Source organism: Syngnathoides biaculeatus, chromosome 5 (assembly GCF_019802595.1).
Source record: "Syngnathoides biaculeatus isolate LvHL_M chromosome 5, ASM1980259v1, whole genome shotgun sequence".
NCBI lineage: Eukaryota > Metazoa > Chordata > Actinopteri > Syngnathiformes > Syngnathidae > Syngnathoides > Syngnathoides biaculeatus.
In genome coordinates this window covers 14,049,614-14,066,195 of record NC_084644.1, presented here as the reverse complement: position 1 = coordinate 14,066,195, position 16,582 = coordinate 14,049,614, and the positions used below count along the sequence as shown (strand labels likewise).

At 36.9% G+C, this 16,582-nt stretch overlaps 1 protein-coding gene across 1 annotated transcript in view; it reads left to right on the top strand.

Moving 5' to 3' along the window:
• nat14 (N-acetyltransferase 14 (GCN5-related, putative)) overlaps positions 1-16,582 on the top strand; it is a 50,413-nt gene that overhangs the window by 27,603 nt on the left and 6,228 nt on the right. The gene's annotated exons all lie outside the window — the stretch shown is intronic.

Genomic DNA, 16,582 nt, shown 5'->3' with positions numbered 1-16,582 from the left:
ATTCTCCTTCAAGATTTTCCATGAACACAACCCAAACAAACGCACTGACTTGAATATTTCCCGCAGTAAGTGCTTTTTGTTGGGGTTGTGTTTGTTGATTTGTTTCCAATGTTCTTTTTTTCCTCAAGGTGTTTTTATTTGTAACCCAATTTATGAAGGGAAGCAAGATGATTCGGGGACTGTTAGTAAGAATTCTCAAACATTAGCACTGACTAGTGTTATTAAGGCAGTAAGTGCTACTTGTTGGGCTAGTTCTTTTGACATTACCTCTGCATGAGCAAGACCCTTTTGGAATAATATATTCTTTTTATGCTACTTGTTGGCTTTGTTTTCTTTAGTAATTTTTTTTGGAACATCCTTGTGAAATCCAATTGTATTGACATCAAATGGAAACAACAAGTTTTTATCTTGACATAAGTGCATCTATTTTGGGTTCTTTCAGTTGTGAGGTGCTCCTCTTTGAGTTGCTTCTCAACTGAGATTTTTGATTATCCATTTGTGATCGCTTTCCGTTCTCCTAGATTTTCCATGAACACTACCCAAACAAATGCACTGAATTTAAGTATTTCCTTCAGTAAGTGCTTTTTGTTGGGGTTGTGTTTGTTGATTTGTTTCCAATGTTCTTTTTTTTCTCATGGTGTTTTTTATTTGTAACCCAATTTATGAAGGAAAGCAAAATGATTCGGGGACTGTTAGAAAGAATTCTCAAACATTAGCACTGACTTGTGTTATTAAGGCAGTAAGTGCTACTTGTTAGGGTAGTTCTTTTGGCATTACCTTTGCATGAGCAAGACCCTTTTAGAATGTTACATTCTCTTTATGCCACTTGTTGGCTTTTTTTTCTTCAATTATTTTTTTGGGAACATCCTCGTGAATTCCAATTGTATTGAAATCAAATGGAAACAACAAGTTTTTATCTTGACATAAGTGCATCTATTTTGGATTCTTTCAGTTGTGAGGTGCTCGTCTTTGAGTTGCTTCTCAACTGAGATTTTTGAGCTCCATTTGTGATCGCTTTCCATTCTCCTAGATTTTCCATGAACACAACCCAAACAAATACACTGAATATGAGTATTTCCTTCAGTAAGTGCTTTTTACTGGGGTTGTTTTTGTTGATTTATTTCCAATGTTCCTTTTTTCTCAAGCTATTTTTATTTGCAATCCAGCTTTTGAAGTAAACCAAAATGAATGGGTGATTGTTAGCAAGAATTCTCAAACAAGACCGCTGACTTGTGTTATTCAGGCAGTAAGTGCTACTTGTTGGGGTTGTTCTTTTGGCATTACCTCTGCATGAGCAAGACCCTTTGGAATAATATATACTTTTTATGCTACTTGTTGGCTTTGTTTTCTTTAGTTATTTTTTTTGCAACATCCTTGTGAACTCCAATTGTATTGACATCAAATGGAAACAGCAAGTTTTTATCCTGAGAAAAGTGCATCTAGTTTAGGTTCTCTCTGTTGTGAGATAATCCTCTTTGAGATGATTCTCAACTGAGATTTTTCGGCATTCATTCGTGTTCGCTTTCCATTCTCCTTCAAGATTTTCCATGAACACAACCCAAACAAACGCACTGACTTGAATATTTCCCGCAGTAAGTGCTTTTTGTTGGGGTTGTTTGTTAATTTTTTTCCAATGTTCTTTTTTTCTTCAAGGTGTTTTTATTTGTAACCCAATTTATGAAGGAAAGCAAGATGATTCGGGGACTGTTAGTAAGAATTCTCAAACATTAGCACTGACTAGTGTTATTAAGGCAGTAAGTGCTACTTGTTGGGCTAGTTCTTTTGACATTACCTCTGCATGAGCAAGACCCTTTTGGAATAATATATTCTTTTTATGCTACTTGTTGGCTTTGTTTTCTTTAGTTATTTTTTTGGAACATCCTTGTGAAATCCAATTGTATTGACATCAAATGGAAACAACAAGTTTTTATCTTGACATAAGTGCATCTATTTTGGGTTCTTTCAGTTGTGAGGTGCTCCTCTTTGAGTTGCTTCTCAACTGAGATTTTTGATTATCCATTTGTGATCGCTTTCCGTTCTCCTAGATTTTCCATGAACACTACCCAAACAAATGCACTGAATTTAAGTATTTCCTTCAGTAAGTGCTTTTTGTTGGGGTTGTGTTGTTGATTTGTTTCCAATGTTCTTTTTTTTTCTCATGGTGTTTTTTATTTGTAACCCAATTTATGAAGGAAAGCAAAATGATTCGGGGACTGTTAGAAAGAATTCTCAAACATTAGCACTGACTTGTGTTATTAAGGCAGTAAGTGCTAATTCTTGGGGTAGTTCTTTAGGCATTACCTCTGCATGAGCAAGACCCTTTTAGAACGTTACATTCTCTTTATGCCACTTGTTGGCTTTGTTTTCTTCAATTATTTTTTTGGAACATCCTTGTGAATTCCAATTGTATTGACATCAAATGGAAACAACAAGTTTTTATCTTGACCTAAGTGCATCTCTTTTCGGTTCTTTCAGTTGTGAGGTGCTCCTCTTTGAGTTGCTTCTCAACTGAGATTTTTCGGCATCCATTTGTGTTCGTTTGCCATTCTCCTTCGAGATTTTCCATGAACACAACCCAAAGAAACGCACTGATTTGAATATTACCTGCAGTAAGTGAATTTTGTTGGGGTTGTGTTTGTTGATTTGTTTCCAATGTTCTTTTTTTTTCTCAAGGTGTTTTTATTTGTAACCCAATTTATGACGGAAAGCAAGATGATTCGGGGACTGTTAGAAAGAATTCTCAAACATTAGCACTGACTAGTGTTATTAAGGCAGTAAGTGCTACTTGTTGGGCTAGTTCTTTTGACATTACCTCTGCATGAGCAAGACCCTTTTGGAATAATATATTCTTTTTATGCTACTTGTTGGCTTTGTTTTCTTTAGTAATTTTTTTTGGAACATCCTTGTGAAATCCAATTGTATTGACATCAAATGGAAACAACAAGTTTTTATCTTGACATAAGTGCATCTATTTTGGGTTCTTTCAGTTGTGAGGTGCTCCTCTTTGAGTTGCTTCTCAACTGAGATTTTTGATTATCCATTTGTGATCGCTTTCCGTTCTCCTAGATTTTCCATGAACACTACCCAAACAAATGCACTGAATTTAAGTATTTCCTTCAGTAAGTGCTTTTTGTTGGGGTTGTGTTTGTTGATTTGTTTCCAATGTTCTTTTTTTTTCTCATGGTGTTTTTTATTTGTAACCCAATTTATGAAGGAAAGCAAAATGATTCGGGGACTGTTAGAAAGAATTCTCAAACATTAGCACTGACTTGTGTTATTAAGGCAGTAAGTGCTAATTCTTGGGGGGTAGTTCTTTTGGCATTACCTCTGCATGAGCAAGACCCTTTTAGAATGTTACATTCTCTTTATGCCACTTGTTGGCTTTGTTTTCTTCAATTATTTTTTTGGAACATCCTTGTGAATTCCAATTGTATTGACATCAAATGGAAACAACAAGTTTTTATCTTGACATAAGTGCATCTCTTTTCGGTTCTTTCAGTTGTGAGGTGCTCCTCTTTGAGTTGCTTCTCAACTGAGATTTTTCGGCATCCATTTGTGTTCGTTTGCCATTCTCCTTCGAGATTTTCCATGAACACAACCCAAACAAATGCACTGACTTGAATATTTCCTGCAGTAAGTGCTTTTTGTTGGGGTTGTGTTTGTTGATTTGTTTCCAATGTTCTTTTTTTTTCTCAAGGTGTTTTTTATTTGTAACCCAATTTATGAAGGAAAGCAAAATGATTCTGGGACTGTTAGAAAGAATTCTCAAACGTTAGCACTGACTAGTGTTATTAAAGCAGTAAGTGCTACTTGTTGGGGTAGTTCTTTTGGCATTACCTCTGCATGAGCAAGACCCTTTTAGAATGTTGCATTCTCTTTATGCCACTTGTTGGCTTTGTTTTCTTCAATTATTTTTTTTTGGAACATTCTTGTGAATTCCAATTGTATTGACATCAAATGGAAACAACAAGTTTTTATCTTGACATAAGTGCATCTCTTTTCGGTTCTTTCAGTTGTGAGGTGCTCCTCTTTGAGTTGCTTCTCAACTGAGATTTTTCGGCATCCATTTGTGTTCGTTTGCCATTCTCCTTCGAGATTTTCCATGAACACAACCCAAACAAACGCACTGATTTGAATATTACCTGCAGTAAGTCCATTTTGTTGGGGTTGTGTTTGTTGATTCATAATTCCTCTTTTCTTGACATCAAATGGAAACAACAACCTTTTATGTTAACATAAGTGCATCTATTTTGGGTTCTCTCAGTTATGAGTTTCAGACAGACAATTGATACTGGTGATAACGATCTCACCAATTGAAAATGATTAGAGCCCATTCATCGATAAAAGGGAACTGCAACACATTCCGGGCATGCGGACCACTCAAACAGAGTCGTTTTCATGTAAGGCGGATATGAGATTCAATGGCTAAAATCTTTATTTCAATGCATCCCTCTGGATGAGATACCGCTTCTCCAGCCTCCAACGGAGGCACATTAGCCAGGGAGGAATCATCCATTGATAAATCAGCAATCATCAAGGAAAGTCATCGCTTCCTTATTGGTCTACCTAACTTGAGCAGTCGACTAAGATTTAGCAACAGTAAGTAGTTCTTGTTGGGGCCGTCATACAGATAAGTCCACCTGGATATGCCTACATAGTGAGTGGTGTGATATGACTGTAGCCTCAATCACTTAAATGTTCAAACTGTGGCTGTGTTTGGAAGGTCGTCGTATGTGTCTTCCTGACTTGTTTTTCAAGCCAGTCCAATATGTGGACAGCAATCAAGATGAGTGGGCATCTTGGTCAGCAAATTGACTGAAACATTTGTACTGACTTGTCTTCTTTCTCCACGAAGTGCGACTTATTGGGGTAGTTCCTTGGGCTTTCATAGTTTGTTTGGTAAATGTCCATAATAATGCTTACAAAATGTGGATGTATTGATTTCGCTTTTTAAGGTGCTCCTCTTTGAGTTGATTCTCAACTGAGATTTTTCGGCATCCATTTGTGTTCGTTTGCCATTCTCCTTCGAGATTTTCCATGAACACAGCCCAAACAAACGCACTGATTTGAATATTACCTGCAGTAAGTGCATTTTGTTGGGGTTGTGTTTGTTGATTTGTTTCCAATGTTCTTTTTTTTTCTCAAGGTGTTTTTATTTGTAACCCAATTTATGAAGGAAAGCAAAATGATTCTGGGACTGTTAGAAAGAATTCTCAAACATTAGCACTGACTTGTGTTATTAAGGCAGTAAGTGCTACTTGTTGGGGTAGTTCTTTTGGCATTACCTCTGCATGAGCAAGACCCTTTTAGAATGTTACATTCTCTTTATGCCACTTGTTGGCTTTGTTTTCTTCAATTATTTTTTTTGGAACATCCTTGTGAACTCCAATTGTATTGACATCAAATGGAAACAACAAGTTTTTATCTTGACATAAGTGCATCTATTTTGGGTTCTCTCTGTTGTGAGGTAATCCTCTTTGAGTTGATTCTCAGCTGAGATTTTTCGGCATCCATTTGTGTTCGTTTGCCATTCTCCTTCGAATTTTCCATGAACACACCCAAACAAACGCACTGACTTGAATTTTCCTGCAGTAAGTGCTTTTTGTTTGGGGCTGTGTTTGTTGATTTGTTTCCAATGTTCTTTTTTTTTCTTCTCAGGTGTTTTTATTAGCAACCAGCTTTTCAAGGAAACCAAGAATGAATTGGGTGACTGTTAGCAAGAATTCTCAAACAAGAGCGCTGACTTTGGTTATTAAGGCAGTAAGTGCTACTTGTTGGGGTGGTTCTTTTGGCATTTCCTCTGCTGCATGAGCAAGACCTTTTTGGAATGTTTTTTTATTCTATTTATGCTACTTGTTGGCTTCGTTTTCTTTCGTTATTTTTTTGGAACATCCTCGTGAACTCCAATTGTATTGACGTCAAATGGAAACAACAACTTTTCATGTTGACATAAGTGCATCTATTTTAGGTTTTCATTCAGTTTGTGAGGTGGTGAGGTAAACTACTTGTTGGGGTAGTTCTTTTGGCATTACCTCTGCATGAACAAGACCTTTTGGATATTATATGATCTTTATGCCACTTGTTGGCTTTGTTTTCTTCAATTATTTTTTGGGGGAAGATCCTTGTGAATTCCAATTGTATTGACATCAAATGGAAACAACAACCTTTTATGTTAACATAAGTGCATCTATTTTAGGTTCTCTCTGTTCTGAGGTACTCCTCTTTGAGTTGATTCTCAACTGAGATTTTTCGGCATCCATTTGTGTTCGTTTGCCATTCTCCTTCGAGATTTTCCATGAACACAACCCAAACAAACGCACTGATTTGAATATTACCTGCAGTAAGTGCATTTTGTTGGGGTTGTGTTTGTTGATTTGTTTCCAATGTTCTTTTTTTTCTCATGGTGTTTTTTATTTGTAACCCAATTTATAAGGAAAGCAAAATGATTCGGGGACTGTTAGAAAGAATTCTCAAACATTAGCACTGACTTGTGTTATTAAGGCAGTAAGTACTACTTGTTGGGGTATTTCTTTTGGCATTACCTCTGCATGACAAGACCCTTTTAGAATTATACACTCTCTTCATGCCACTTGTTGGCTTTGTTTTCTTCAATTGTTTTTTGGAACATTCTTGTGAATTCCAATTGTATTGACATCAAATGGAAACAAGTTTTTATCTTGACATAAGTGCATCTATTTTGGGTTCTTTCAGTTGTGAGGTGCTCCTCTTTGAGTTGCTTCTCAACTGAGATTTTTCGGCATCCATTTGTGTTCGTTTGCCATTCTCCTTCGAGATTTGTCTATGAACACAACCCAAACAAACGCACTGACTTGAATATTTCCTGCAGTAAGTGCTTTTTGTTGGGGTTGTGTTTGTTGATTTGTTTCCAATGTTCTTTTTTTTTCTCAAGGTGTTTTTATTTGTAACCCAATTTATGAAGGAAAGCAAAATGATTCTGGGACTGTTAGAAAATTCTCAAACATTAGCACTGACTTTGTGTTTTAAGGCAGTAAGTGCTACTTGTTGGGGTAGTTCTTTTGGCATTACCTCTGCATGAGCAAGACCCTTTTAGAATGTTACATTCTCTTTATGCCACTTGTTGCCTTGTTTGTTTTTTCTCAATTATTTTTTTGGAACATCCTTGTGAACTCCAATTGTATTGAGATCAAATGGAAACACAAGTTTTTTATCTTGACATAAGTGCATCTATTTTGGGTTCTTTCAGTTGTGAGGTGCTCCTCTTTGAGTTGATTCTCAGCTGAGATTTTTCGGCATCCATTTGTGTTCGTTTGCCATTCTCCTTCGAAATTTTCCATGAACACAACCCAAACAAACGCACTGACTTGAATATTTCCTGGCAGTAAGTGCTTTTTGTTGGGTCTCTGTTTGTTGATTTGTTTCCAATGTTCTTTTTTTTTCTCAAGGTGTTTTTATTAGCAATCAGCTTTTTCAAGGAAACCAAGATGAATGGTGACTGTTAGCAAATTCTCAAACAGAGCGCTGACTTGGGTTATTCAGGCAGTAAGTGCTACTTGTTGGGGTGGTTCTTTTGCATTTCCTCTGCATGAGCAGACCCTTTTGGAATGTTTTATTCTTTTTATGCTACTTGTTGGCTTCGTTTTCTTTCGTTATTTTTTTTGGAACATCCTCGTGCTCCAATTGTATTGACGTCAAATGGAAACAACAACTTTTCATGTTGACATAAGTGCATCTATTTTAGGTTTTCACAGTTGTGAGGTGGTGAGGTGAACTACTTGTTGGGGTAGTTCTTTTGGCATTACCTCTGCATGAACAAGACCTTTTTGGAAATTTATGATCTTTATGCCACTTGTTGGCTTTGTTTTCTCTTCAATTATTTTTTGGGGGAAGATCCTTGTGAATTCCAATTGTATTGACATCAAATGGAAACAACAACCTTTTATGTTAACATAAGTGCATCTATTTTAGGTTCTCTCTGTTCTGAGGTACTCCTCTTTGAGTTGATTCTCAACTGAGATTTTTCGGCATCCATTTGTGTTTCGTTTCCATTCTCCTTCGAGATTTTCCATGAACACACCCAAACAAACGCACTGATTTGAATATTACCTGCAGTAAGTCCATTTTGTTGGGGTTGTGTTTGTTGATTCATAATTCCTCTTTTCTTGACATCAAATGGAAACAACAACCTTTTATGTTAACATAAGTGCATCTATTTTGGGTTCTCTCAGTTATGAGTTTCAGACAGACAATTGATACTGGTGATAACGATCTCACCAATTGAAAATGATTAGAGCCCATTCATCGATAAAAGGGAACTGCAACACATTCCGGGCATGCGGACCACTCAACAGAGTCGTTTTCATGTAAGGCGGATATGAGATTCAATGGCTAAAATCTTTATTTCAATGCATCCCTCTGGATGAGATACCGCTTCTCCAGCCTCCAACGGAGGCAACATTAGCCAGGGGAATCATCCATTGAAAATCAGCAATCATCAAGGAACTCATCGCTTCCTTATTGGTCTACCTAACTTGAGCAGTCGACTAAGATTTAGCAACAGTAAGTAGTTCTTGTTGGGGCCGTCATACAGATAAGTCCACCTGGATATGCCTACATAGTGAGTGGTGTGATATGACTGTAGCCTCAATCACTTAAATGTTCAAACTGTGGCTGTGTTTGGAAGGTCGTCGTTTGTGTCTTCCTGACTTGTTTTTCAAGCCAGTCCAATATGTGGACAGCAATCAAGATGAGTGGGCATCTTGGTCAGCAAATTGACTGAAACATTTGTACTGACTTGTCTTCTTTCTCCACGAAGTGCGACTTATTGGGGTAGTTCTTTGGGCTTTCATAGTTTGTTTGGTAAATGTCCATAATAATGCTCACAAAATGTGGATGTATTGATTTCGCTTTTTAAGGTGCTCCTCTTTGAGTTGATTCTCAACTGAGATTTTTCGGCATCCATTTGTGTTCGTTTGCCATTCTCCTTGGAGATTTTTCTATGAACACACCCAACAAACGCACTGACTTGAATATTTCCTGCAGTAAGTGCTTTTTGTTGGGGTTGTGTTTGTTGATTTGTTTCCAATGTTCTTTTTTTTCTCAAGGTGTTTTTATTTGTAACCCAATTTATGAAGGAAAGCAAAATGATTCTGGGACTGTTAGAAAGAATTCTCAAACATTAGCACTGACTTGTGTTATTAAGGCAGTAAGTGCTACTTGTTGGGGTAGTTCTTTTGGCATTACCTCTGCATGAGCAAGACCCTTTTAGAATGTTACATTCTCTTTATGCCACTTGTTGGCTTTGTTTTCTTCAATTATTTTTTTTGGAACATCCTTGTGAACTCCAATTGTATTGACATCAAATGGAAACACAAGTTTTTATCTTGACATAAGTGCATCTATTTTGGGTTCTCTCTGTTGTGAGGTAATCCTCTTTGAGTTGCTTCTCAACTGAGATTTTTATTATCCATTTGTGATCGCTTTCCGTTCTCCTAGATTTTCCATGAACACAACCCAAACAATGCACTGAATTTGAGTATTTCCTTCAGTAAGTGCTTTTTGTTGGGGTTGTGTTTGTTGATTTGTTTCCAATGTTCTTTTTTTTTCTCAAGGTGTTTTTATTTGTAACCCAATTTATGAAGGAAGCAAAATGATTCTGGGACTGTTAGAAGAATTCTCAAACGTTAGCACTGACTAGTGTTATTAAGGCAGTAAGTGCTACTTGTTGGGGTAGTTCTTTTGGCATTACCTCTGCATGAGCAAGACCCTTTTAGAATGTTACATTCTCTTTATGCCACTTATTGGCTTTGTTTTCTTCAATTATTTTTTTGGAACATCCTTGTGAATTCCAATTGTATTGACATCAAATGGAAACAACAAGTTTTTATCTTGACATAAGTGCATCTCTTTTCGGTTCTTTCAGTTGTAAGGTGCTCCTCTTCGAGTTGCTTCTCAACTGAGATTTTTCGGCATCCATTTGTGTTCGTTTGCCATTCTCCATCGAGATTTTCCATGAACACAACCCAAACAAATGCACTGACTTGAATATTTCCTGCAGTAAGTGCTTCTTGTTGGGGCTGTGTTTGTTGATTTGTTTCCAATGTTCTTTTTTTTTCTCAAGGTGTTTTTATTTGTAACCCAATTTATGACGGAAAGCAAGATGATTCGGGGACTGTTAGTAAGAATTCTCAAACATAAGCACTGACTAGTGTTATTAAAGCAGTAAGTGCTACTAGTTGGGTAGTTCTTTTGGCATTACCTCTCCTCTGCATGAGCAAGACCCTTTTGGAATATATATTCTTTTTATGCTACTTGTTGGCTTTGTTTTCTTCAATTATTTTTTTTGGGAACATTCTTGTGAATTCCAATTGTATTGACATCAAATGGAAACATTTTTTATCTTGACATAAGTGCATCTATTTTGGGTTCTTTCAGTTGTGAGGTGCTCCTCTTTGAGTTGCTTCTCAACTGAGATTTTTGCGCATCCATTTGTGATCGCTTTCCATTCTCCAAGATTTTGTTTCCAATGTTCTTTTTTTTTCTCAAGGTGTTTTTATTTGTAACCCAATTTAAAGGAAAGCAAAATGATCGGGACTGTTAGAAAGAATTCTCAAACATTAGCACTGACTAGTGTTATTAAGGCAGTAAGTGCTACTTGTTGGGGTAGTTCTTTTGGCATTACCTCTGCATGAGCAAGACCCTTTTAGAATGTTACATTCTCTTTATGCCACTTGTTGGCTTTGTTTTCTTCAATTATTTTTTTGGGAACATCCTTGTGAACTCCAATTGTATTGACATCAAATGGAAACAACAAGTTTTTATCTTGAGATAAGTGCATCTATTTTGGGTTCTTTCAGTTGTGAAGTGCTCCTCTTTGAGTTGCTTCTCAACTGAGATTTTTGATTATCCATTTGTGATCGCTTTCCGTTCTCCTAGATTTTCCATGAACACAACCCAAACAAATGCACTGAATTTGAGTATTTCCTTCAGTAAGTGCTTTTTGTTGGGGTTGTGTTTGTTGATTTGTTTCCAATGTTCTTTTTTTTCTCATGGTGTTTTTTATTTGTAACCCAATTTATGAAGGAAAGCAAAATGATTCGGGGACTGTTAGAAAGAATTCTCAAACATTAGCACTGACTTGTGTTATTAAGGCAGTAAGTGCTACTTGTTGGGGTAGTTCTTTTGGCATTACCTCTGCATGAGCAAGACCCTTTTAGAATTATACACTCTCTTTATGCCACTTGTTGGCTTTGTTTTCTTCAATTATTTTTTTGGAACATCCTTGTGAATTCCAATTGTATTGACATCAAATGGAAACAACAAGTTTTTATCTTGACATAAGTGCATCTCTTTTCGGTTCTTTCAGTTGTGAGGTGCTCCTCTTTGAGTTGCTTCTCAACTGAGATTTTTCGGCATCCATTTGTGTTCGTTTGCCATTCTCCTTCGAGATTTTCCATGAACACAACCCAAACAAACGCACTGATTTGAATATTACCTGCAGTAAGTGAATTTTGTTGGGGTTGTGTTTGTTGATTCATAATTCCTCTTTTCTTGACATCAAATGGAAACAACAACCTTTTATGTTAACATAAGTGCATCTATTTTGAGTTCTCTCAGTTATGAGTTTCAGACAGACAATTGATACTGGTGATAACGATCTCACCAATTGAAAAAGATTAGAGCCCATTCATCGATAAAAGGGAACTGCAACACATTCCGGGCATGCGGACCACTCAAACAGAGTCGTTTTCATGTAAGGCGGATATGAGATTCAATGGTTAAAATCTTTATTTCAATGCATCCCTCTGGTTGAGATACTGCTTCTCCAGCCTCCAACGGAGGCAACATTAGCCAGGGAGGAATCATCCATTGATAAATCAGCAATCATCAAGGAAAGTCATCGCTTCCTTATTGGTCTACCTAACTTGAGCAGTCGACTAAGATTTAGCAACAGTAAGTAGTTCTTGTTGGGGCCGTCATACAGATAAGTCCACCTGGATATGCCTACATAGTGAGTGGTGTGATATGACTGTAGCCTCAATCACTTAAATGTTCAAACTGTGGCTGTGTTTGGAAGGTCGTCGTTTGTGTCTTCCTGACTTGTTTTTAAGCCAGTCCAATATGTGGACAGCAATCAAGATGAGTGGGCATCTTGGTCAGCAAATTGACTGAAACATTTGTACTGACTTGTCTTCTTTCTCCACGAAGTGCGACTTATTGGGGTAGTTCTTTGGGCTTTCATAGTTTGTTTGGTAAATGTCCATAATAATGCTCACAAAATGTGGATGTATTGATTTCGCTTTTTAAGGTGCTCCTCTTTGAGTTGATTCTCAACTGAGATTTTTCGGCATCCATTTGTGTTCGTTTGCCATTCTCCTTGGAGATTTTTCTATGAACACAACCCAAACAAACGCACTGACTTGAATATTTCCTGCAGTAAGTGCTTTTTGTTGGGGTTGTGTTTGTTGATTTGTTTCCAATGTTCTTTTTTTTCTCATGGTGTTTTTTATTTGTAACCCAATTTATTAAGGAAAGCAAAATGATTCGGGGACTGTTAGAAAGAATTCTCAAACATTAGCACTGACTTGTGTTATTAAGGCAGTAAGTGCTACTTGTTGGGGTAGTTCTTTTGGCATTACCTCTGCATGAGCAAGACCCTTTTAGAATGTTACATTCTCTTTATGCCACTTGTTGGCTTTGTTTTCTTCAATTATTTTTTTTGGAACATCCTTGTGAACTCCAATTGTATTGACATCAAATGGAAACAACAAGTTTTTATCTTGACATAAGTGCATCTATTTTGGGTTCTCTCTGTTGTGAGGTAATCCTCTTTGAGTTGCTTCTCAACTGAGATTTTTGATTATCCATTTGTGATCGCTTTCCGTTCTCCTAGATTTTCCATGAACACAACCCAAACAAATGCACTGAATTTGAGTATTTCCTCAGTAAGTGCTTTTTGTTGGGGTTGTGTTTGTTGATTTGTTTCCAATGTTCTTTTTTTTCTCAAGGTGTTTTTATTTGTAACCCAATTTATGAAGGAAAGCAAAATGATTCTGGGACTGTTAGAAAGAATTCTCAAACGTTAGCACTGACTAGTGTTATTAAGGCAGTAAGTGCTACTTGTTGGGGTAGTTCTTTTGGCATTACCTCTGCATGAGCGAGACCCTTTTAGAATGTTACATTCTCTTTATGCCACTTATTGGCTTTGTTTTTTCAATTATTTTTTTGGAACATCCTTGTGAATTCAATTGTATTGACATCAAATGGAAACAACAAGTTTTTATCTTGACATAAGTGCATCTCTTTTCGGTTCTTTCAGTTGTAAGGTGCTCCTCTTCGAGTTGCTTCTCACTGAGATTTTTCGGCATCCATTTGTGTTCGTTTGCCATTCTCCATCGAGATTTTCCATGAACACAACCCAAAAAAATGCACTGACTTGAATATTTCCTGCAGTAAGTGCTTCTTGTTGGGGCTGTGTTTGTTGATTTGTTTCCAATGTTCTTTTTTTTCTCAAGGTGTTTTTATTGTAACCCAATTTATGACGGAAAGCAAGATGATTCGGGGACTGTTAGTAAGAATTCTCAAACATAAGCACTGACTAGTGTTATTAAAGCAGTAAGTGCTACTAGTTGGGGTAGTTCTTTTGGCATTACCTCTGCATGAGCAAGACCCTTTTGGAATAATATATTCTTTTTATGCTACTTGTTGGCTTGTTTTCTTCAATTATTTTTTGGGAACATTCTTGTGAATTCCAATTGTATTGACATCAATGGAAACAACGTTTTTATCTTGACATAAGTGCATCTATTTTGGGTTCTTTCAGTTGTGAGGTGCTCCTCTTTGAGTGCTTCTCAACTGAGATTTTTGCGCATCCATTTTGTGATCGCTTTCCATTCTTCCAAGATTTTTTTCCAATGTTCTTTTTTTTCTCAAGGTGTTTTTATTTGTAACCCAATTTATGAAGGAAAGCAAAATGATACGGGGACTGTTAGAAAGAATTCTCAAACACAGCACTGGACTAGTGTTATTAAGGCAGTAAGTGGATACTTGTTGGGGTAGTTCTTTGGCATTACCTCTGCATGAAGCAAGACCCTTTTAGAATGTTAAACATTCTCTTTATGCCACTTGTTGGCTTTGTTTTCTTCAATTATTTTTTGGGAACATCTTGTGAATTCCAATTGTATTGACATCAAATGAAACAACAAGTTTTTATCTTGACATAAGTGCATCTATTTTGGGTTCTTTCAGTTGTGAAGTGCTCCTCTTTGAGTTGCTTCTCAACTGAGATTTTTGAGCATCCATTTTGTGATCGCTTTCCGTTCTCCTAGATTTTCCATGAACACAACCCAAACAAATGCACTTGACTGAATATTTCCTTCAGTAAGTGTTTTGTTGGGGTTGTGTTTGTTGATTTGTTTCCAATGTTCTTTTTTTTCTCATGGGTGGTTTTTTTATTGTAACCCAATTTATGAAGGAAAGCAAAATGATTCTGGGACTGTTAGAAAGAATTCTCAACATTAGCACTGACTTGTGTTATTAAGGCAGTAAGTGCTACTTGTTGGGGTAGTTCTTTTGGCATTACCTCTGCATGAGCAAGACCCTTTTAGAATTATACTCTATCTTTATGCCACTTGTTGGCTTTGTTTTTTCAATTATTTTTTTGGAACACCTTGTGAATTCCAATTGTATTGACATCAAATGGAAACAACAAGTTTTGTATTTTGACATAAGTGCATCTCTTTTCGGTTCTCTCAGTTTCTGAGGTGCTCCTCTTTGAGTTGCTTCTCAACTGAGATTTTTCGGCATCCATTTGTGTTCGTTTGCCATTCTCCTTCGAGATTTTCCAATGAACACAACCAAACAAACGCACTGATTTGAATATTACCTGCAGTAAGTGAATTTTGTTTGGGGGGGGTTTGTTGTTGTTGATTCATAATTCCCTCTTTTCTTGACATCAAATGGAAACAACAACCTTTTATGTTAACATAAGTGCATCTATTTTGAGTTCTCTCAGTTATGAGTTTCAGACAGACAATTGTATAACTGGTGATAACGATCTCACCAATTGAAAAAGATTAGAGCCCATTCCATCGATAAAAGGGAACTGCAACACATTCCGGGCATGCGGACCACTCAAACAGAGTCGTTTTCATGTAAGGCGGATATGAGATTCATGGTTAAAATCTTATTTCAATGCATCCCTCTGGGTGAGATACTGCTTCTCCAGCCTCCAACGGAGGCAACATTAGCCAGGGAGGAATCATCCATTGATAAATCAGCAATCATCAAGGAAAGTCATCGCTTCCTTATTGGTCTACCTAACTTGAGCAGTCGACTAAGATTTAGCAACAGTAAGTAGTTCTTGTTGGGGCCGTCATACAGATAAGTCCACCTGGATATGCCTACATAGTGAGTGGTGTGTTATATGACTGTAGCCTCAATCACTTAAATGTTCAAACTGTGGCTGTGTTTGGAAGGTCGTCGTTTGTGTCTTCCTGACTTGGTTTTCAAGCCAGTCCAATATGTGGACAGCAATCAAGATGAGTGGGCATCTTGGTCAGCAAATTGACTGAAACATTTGTACTGACTTGTCTTCTTTCTCCACGAAGTGCGACTTATTGGGGGTAGTCTTTGGGCTTTCATAGTTTGTTTGGTAAATGTCCATAATAATGCTCACAATGTGGATGTATTGATTTCGTTTTTAAGGTGCTCCTCTTTGAGTGATTCTCAACTGAGATTTTTCGGCATCCATTTGTGTTCGTTTGCCATTCTCCTTGGAGATTTTTCTATGAACACAACCCAAACAAACGCACTGACTTGAATATTTCCTGCAGTAAGTGCTTTTTGTTGGGGTTGTGTTTGTTGATTTGTTTCCAATGTTCTTTTTTTTCTCAAGGTGTTTTTTTTTGTAACCCAATTTATGAAGGAAAGCAAAATGATTCTGGGACTGTTAGAAAGAATTCTCAAACATTAGCACTGACTTGTGTTATTAAGGCAGTAAGTGCTACTTGTTTGGGTAGTTCTTTGGCATTACCTCTGCATGAGCAAGACCCTTTTAGAATGTTACATTCTCTTATGCCACTTGTTGGCTTTGTTTTCTTCAATTATTTTTTTGGAACATCCTTGTGAACTCCATTGTATTGACATCAAATATGGAAACAACAGTTTTTATCTTGACATAAGTGCATCTATTTTGGGTTCTCTCTGTTGTGAGGTAATCCTCTTTGAGTTGCTTCTCAACTGAGATTTTTGATTATCCATTTGTTGATCGCTTTCCGTTCTCCAGATTTTCCATGAACACAACCCAAACAAATGCACTGAATTTGAGTATTTCCTTCAGTAAGTGCTTTTTGTTGGGGTTGGTTTGTTGATTTGTTTCAATGTTCTTTTTTTTCTCAAGGTGTTTTTATTTGTAACCCAATTATGAAGGAAAGCAAAATGATTCTGGGATTGTTAGAAAGAATTCTCAAAACGTAGCACTGACTAGTGTTATTAAGGCAGTAAGTGCTACTTGTTGGGGTAGTTCTTTTGGCATTACCTCTGCATGGAGCAAGACCCTTTTAGAATGTTACATTCTCTTATGCCAACTTATTGGCTTTGTTTT